Below are 6,721 nucleotides of genomic sequence, written 5' to 3' on the forward strand. Positions count from 1 at the left end.
AGCTCCCTGAAGCCGCCGCCAAGAAAGTCCCCAAGATCAACACCAAGGATGCTGAGGGGCAGTCTGCTCCGGCAAGCCTTATGGTTTGTTCCGTTGAAGCAGACGCTCCCGACAAGTTTTGCTCCGGCAAGCTTGCCGGGGAACATCAAGCTCCGGTAGGGCCGCAAGTCCTTGCTGTAGAAGCGGATGTTCCCGCAGCAGCAGATGTGCCTTTAGTACTTGTTGTCGAGCCACAAGCTCCAGCATGGGCACAGCAGATTGTCCATTTCCTTCAGACAGGAGAACTTCCCGAAGAGCAAGAAGAAGCGGAAAAAGTAGCCCGGCAGTCAAGTATGTACCAGTTTGTCGATAGCATACTGTACAAAAGAAGACTCAACGGTGTGAAATTGAAGTGTATTTGCCGGGAAGATGGACAAAAGATGTTGGCAGAGATACATGGAGGCATATGTGGCCACCACATTAGCGCAAGAGCACTTGCCGGCAAAGCTTTCCGGCAAGGTTTCTTTTGGCCGACAGCCCTCCAGGATGCAACTGCACAAGTAACCAAGTGTGAAGCGTGCCAGTTCCACTCCAAACAGATACACCAGCCAGCTCAAGCTCTCCAGACGATCCCTTTATCCTGGCCATTTTTGGTCTGGGGGCTTGATATCCTCGGCCCTTTCCCCCGAGTTGTCGGGGGCTTTGAGTACTTGTACGTCGCAATCGACAAGTTCACAAAGTGGTCGGAAGTGCAGCCAGTGAGGAAGGTGACAACACAGTCAGCAGTCAAGTTCTTCAGGTCAATTGTTTGCCGTTTCGGGATCCCTAACAGGATCATCACCGACAACGGCACGCAATTCACGAGCCGCACCTTCATGCAGTACGTCCAAGACCTTGGCGCCAAGGTCTGCTTCGCTTCTGTTGCTCATCCAAGAAGCAACGGTCAAGCAGAGAGGGCAAATGCTGAAGTGCTGCGCGGGCTCAAGACCAGAACTTTCGACAGGCTGCGCAAGTGCGGAAGAAACTGGATCGAGGAGCTGCCGGTGGTTCTTTGGTCGATCAGAACGACGCCAAATCAAGCCACTGGCCAGACACCTTTCGCTCTAGTCTATGGAGCAGAGGCAGTTCTCCCCACGGAACTCGTATACGGATCGCCTCGAGTGCTCGCTTATGATGAGCTTGAGCAAGAACAGCTGCGACAAGACGACGCGCTGCTCCTTGAGGAAGATCGTCTTCAGGCTGCTGTACGAGCTGCTCGATACCAGCAAGCTTTGCGCCGCTACCATAGCCGCAAAGTTAAGGCCAGAAGCTTCGAGGAAGGCGACCTTGTTCTTCGGCGCGTTCAGTCCGCCAAGAATTCCAACAAGTTGACGCCAAAGTGGGAAGGCCCTTATCGGGTGAAACGAGTCACAAGGCCCGGCGCTGTCCGCCTTGAGACCGAAGATGGCATTCCGGTGAGCAACTCCTGGAACATAGAACATCTTCGTAAGTTTTTCTCGTAGGGCGCGGTTGCCGGAACCCGTTCCGGCAACCACCTTTTGTACAAGTCTTGCCGCTGTTGCATGTAATCCTTTGTACAAAGCTAGGAGTTGCTCACAAGAAGAAAGAAGAGAAAATAATGATATGTAATCCTTTGTACAAAGAAGGGCTCCATATCATTATTTTCTCTTCTTTCTTCTTTTTTCAACAAAGGAAAAGAAGGTTCCCTCGCACACAAGTTTGCCGGGGGGGAAGGAGAAGATTGTGGTATGGACCAGGCGTCGTTCAAGCAAAGTTTTGCCTTGCCGGGAAGCAAACGACAGAAAAGCTAAGTTGCCAAAGTTTGAGGAATCAATTTTTAAATTTTTTGAGTTATCTTCCTCGAACGACCCTGCTTTGTATGGAAAACCTGTGCGCGGAGGAACCAACTCGTGGCTAAGTGCGCCCTTACTTTGTTTCGAGTCCGCTCAACAACTTAAGTGTGCTGCATCTAGTCGTGACAAGGTTTCTTGTCGGAAGCAGCGCCGCCAGCAGGCTGCTGACGTTCCGCACTCAGCGCTCGCGGCTCGGGCGCCTGCGTCGACAAGTTCCCTAGAAGCGTAGGGTAAAAACATACAAAGGAAGGAATCTAGTAGAGGAAATAACATAGCAATTGATAACAGAAATAAAGTTATATTACAAGATAACTTGTCGCAGCTCTAACAGACTGTTTTCATAACATGATTAGCAGCGACAAGGGAAAAGAAGAAATGGGCGGCCTAGTCTACGCGGTCGCCCTCAACCCTCTTGATCTCGCTCACCTTGTCCACAATAGGTGCGACAAGGGCCTTGAGTGCATCCCGATCGGCGTCTGGCGGCAAGGACTTGAGGACGTTGGTGAAGCTGAGGCCTGGATTGCGGAAGGCCACCTTCATCAGCACCTTCTGGAGAACCCCGGCGCAGATTTTGCGCGACTCGTCGGCCAGCTGCTTTGGGATCCTCTCCCGGAGCCGCTGGAGTGCCGTCGCCACGCCCTTGAAGAACAGGCTGAGCTTGGCGCTGTGTTGGAGATTCTCGTCGGAGGGATACCCAAAGTCCTCCATCCCCAACTGCGCCAGCTCCTCGTCGATGACTGCGGCAATATTCGCCAGACCCTCGGTCCAGTGCTCCACCGTATCTCTGAACGAGTTCTGGGTAACTGTGATGCTCTCCAGCAGCGCCTTGTCAGCTTTGACCTTCTCCGACAATGTCTTCTCCCGCTCCTTGGCGGCCTCCAGCGTCTGCATCAGTGTGGCCAGCTTCAACTCCAGGACCTCATTGGAATCCTTGGCGGCGCTGAGCTCCTTGCCCCTCTCAGCGAGAAGACCTTGCAGCTCACCGTGGGCGGCAGCATCCTTCTCACGCTCACGCTTGAGCGCGGAAAGCTCCTCGCCGCTCTTCCCGATGTTGGCCTCCAGCTGCGCCACCTTCTCCTCCAGCTCTTTCTTGGCAGCCTCTGCGATTGCGGCGGCGTCCTTTGCCTCCTTGAGCGCCCCGCCAAGTGCTTGCTCGCGCTCGGCGAGCTCCTCCTCGTAGCTGTCGAGGTTGGCCTTCCGCTGCACCAATTCGCCTTCTCGCGCGGACTGCTTCTCGGCGGCCAGCCTTTGTTCCTCCTCAGCTTCGGCCTTCTCAAGAAGGAAGGCCGTGAGCTCCTCGTCGAGTCGCTCCCGCTCCTGTGCCAAGGACCGGAGAGCTTCTTGATTGTGGCCCCGGAGCTCCTCCGCGCGCTTCTCCATGTCAACTCCCGCCTTCGCGACAAGCGCTTCCCGGGAAGCCAGCTTGGCTTGCCGTGCACGGTAGAGTGACAGCAGCTTCCGCAGCAGCTGCTCCTCCTCAGGCTCGCCACTGCTGCTGCTGGGCGCGTCGACCAACGACAGTCCAGCAGAGGCGAGCACCTCCCCATTGAAAGTTTCCCCCTCGACCGGCGCCCTGGAGCTCGACGCCCAGGGTAGCTTGATGAAGATATCGTCACCGGCCTTCAAGTAGGCACCGGGCTGGGGCTCCTCGGAGCCCGGCTCCGCAGAAGCGGCAGAGGGATCGGCGGTCGGCGCAGCGCCTGGCGCTCCTGCGGCCTCAGGGTCATCAGTGCGATCGCCCGACCCCTCGCCGGCTTCTGCGGCGGCAGCCTTGGCGGCCTCCTCGCCGGCGGTCTCATCAGCACCGGCCCCTTCCTCGCCGGCGCCCTCGGTCTCCATTGGCTCAGCAGCAGATGGGTCTGAAGAACGAAGAAGGGAGAAAAATCAATCAAAAATCCAAGAGAAGAAAATCAGAAGAAGAAGAACCCAAGGGAAAGTTTTTGGATAAGTGAATTACCTATGCAAAGATCTGCAGTTGCGGTCTCGGCCGCCGCTGGATCGACGGTGCTGCCCCTTGCCGGAGAGTTCTCCCTTGCCGGAGAGCGCTCCCTTACCGGGAACTCCTCCCTTAGCGGCGTAGTCGAAGCAGATGGCACTTCGGGACCAGCTTCCGGGCGCTCCTGATATGGCTGCTCTGCTCCTACACAAATCAACAAGCAAGATATCAACAAAGGAAAAAGCACTCATGCGCGCCTGACAGCAGAAAGCTAACTATGAACTTACGCTGGGGGCTGTTTTGAGGAGTGGTTGCCGGGTCCGTCAAGGTGGTCTCGGACCCACCCCCTGCTGACACGGTGGGGTCATCTTCGATGACAATCACCGCGGCCTTGGCCCTCTTCGCCGCTCTCTGGGCCAGCGTCCTGAAAAGAAAGGAGTCCAGATTGAAGCAAGTCAGATACAAGATAAAAACAGCAAGATTGAAGAACTACAAGAGCACCAAGGAAACTTACTCTTCTTCCTCCTCGTCGGAGCTGAGCGCGGAAAGATCAAAGTCCGGCTCCCTTCCGGTGCGGCGAGGCGGAGGAGTAGGATCCCTTGCCCGCTTGGCGGGGGCGATGGCGGTGGCCCGGGAAGATCCCGCTCTAGTTGCCGCTGCTGCGTGGGGCGCTCCCGCGGCAACATTGCTTGCCGCGGTAGAGTGTGTCGCACGGCTTGGCGGCTGTTGACCCGGCTGCCGGCCCGCTACGTCCGCGGCCCTGCGAAGACGCCTTCTTGGCGGGGCCGGGGGCTCTGCCTGCGGCAAGCCTTCTGAAGGCTCGGGCTCTTCCTCGCCGGCCTCGCTCGGCTCAGCTTCAGAACCGGCAGGCTCTTCCTCGCCAATGAACTCCACGCGCTCGGCGAGGTTTGCCGCCTCTGGAGCCTCCGCCTCCTCCACAGTGAACCCGAACGCGCCCGCGGCAGCTGCGGCCGCAACCTCTTCCGCCCTAGTGGCGATGCGCTGCAGCTCCTCGTCGGTGGTGTCACGAGTGAGGCTCTTCTGCTCGTCAGCGTGGACCGGCACTTCTTCCAAGTTGTCGAAGAACACTTGCACGACGTCATCCGCAGGCTCTTGCCAAGTTGGAACGATTCCGTGTGAATCGCACAACGGCATCATGGCGCGGATCCGGTCAAGCGAAGAATTATTGCACAATGGAACGACGCCCCTCGCCAACGTGAATGGGTGCTGGGGGTCGCGTTTGAACAACTCCAGGAGCATTGCATCCAGCTCCAAGACGGTGAAGTTGTAGTTGAGGCCCGGCCGCAGCCTCATGATGTCCGCCGAGTTCTTGAATTCCCAGGCGGGGGGCGGAGATCGCACGAAGAGCAGATCAAGGCGAAGCACACGAGCAGTTTTACCCAGCTTCGGAGCTGTCCAGAGAGATAACACTCCTACTGCTTCTTGTTTGATTATCTTGTGTTCTTGCTCTAGAGAGAGAGCGTAGTGTTTTTCTGGGTTATGAATGAGTCGAACTTCGCGAACCAGTCCAACCGAACCCCCTCTACGTTGCGCATGGGCCTCCTTTTATACGCTAAAGGGGTCACCGACAGGTGGCAACGCAGAGAAGGGTACAAATGTAAAAAGTGAGGTGGTTGGTACAGTTACTTGTACAGTGCACCCTACCTAACCCTGACGGCAGGGGACAAGGGCATTAAATGCCCGTCTGAGTAGCCCAAACAGTGCAGAAAAGGACTGTTAGGGGCGCCACCGTTCGCCACGATGGCGATCTTGTCAGCTTCGCATGCCACTGCGCACCGCTGGCTGCACAGCCTCCCGCCACGCGCGCCTGGAGAGGCCCCCAGAGCGACACGTTGGTGGATGCGTTGGAGCGTGGGCACAGAGTGGCCGCCTGCCGCGGCAAGCGCCTTGCCGCTGCTGTTATCTTGTCGGGTCCGGAGGCTTGTCGCTCACCGGGCCTCGAGGTACCTTGGTTGGTCTTCCCGGCAAGCTCCTCTTGCCGGGGCCTTGTTGCCTTGCCGGAGCGCGTGGCGCGTCGCGGCAAGTTCCTTGGAGTGCCTCGGTTGGCCTTCCCGGCAAGCTCCTCTTGCCGGGGCCTTGTCTCCTGAGCTTAAATACTTTGTTCTTGAATGGCTCCAAGGGGACCATGGAGGATCTTGGTGTTAGCCCAGCAAGCCTTGCCGCGGGGTGCTGCAACTGCCCGTGCACAAGTTCGGGGTACTAGGGTACCCCTATTCTAGTATACCGACAACTTCTTTTGAGTATGTTTAGTAAGGATGATTTTGACATATGGTTATGGTCTATCCATCCATGCCCCTGTTTGCAATTATGGAGTGCCCTAGCATGTCTAAATCTTGCTCCACTTTTGCTATAAAATGTTCCTGGCAGATTGTTTACATGTTAATCATTTTTGCCAAGGTTGTTGTAGTTGATCCATGCATGTTATAAACTTGTTCTTGCCATGGTTATCTTCATGAACATGTCTTCTTGTTGTAGGTATGCTTAGCTGGTCATGCGATGCCTTGTGGTGAGTGAATCGAGCTCACAAACATGCCTTCATAATTCTGTTTATGCCATGCTCCGTTTTCTGCTAAGTCTGAAACTGTTAGTATATGTTTATATGTGTGCCATCATATCTTCTGTGCCTTTTTGGCTTATGGTCAGTAAGGGCCTTTTGTTATATGCCTTGAGTAGATTCATGCAATGCCTTGTTTTTCTATGATCTGATCCTATATCATGTTGTTTGCTTGCTCTAAACTTGGCTTCCTGGTGTTATTTCCTGGCATGTTAGTATTTTCACTAAGTCTGTGAAGCTGATATCTTTTGCACTTTTGCCATGCTTGTTAGAACCTGCTATTGTGTGAATTAGCCGTAGCTTAGTGTTCATCTTTTGTCAAGCATCTTGAGTAGATCACTGCCATGTGCTTTGTTGCTATGTTGGAGTGTAGTAGCT

This window comes from Triticum aestivum, chromosome 3A (genome assembly GCF_018294505.1).
Source record: "Triticum aestivum cultivar Chinese Spring chromosome 3A, IWGSC CS RefSeq v2.1, whole genome shotgun sequence".
Lineage (NCBI taxonomy): Eukaryota > Viridiplantae > Streptophyta > Magnoliopsida > Poales > Poaceae > Triticum > Triticum aestivum.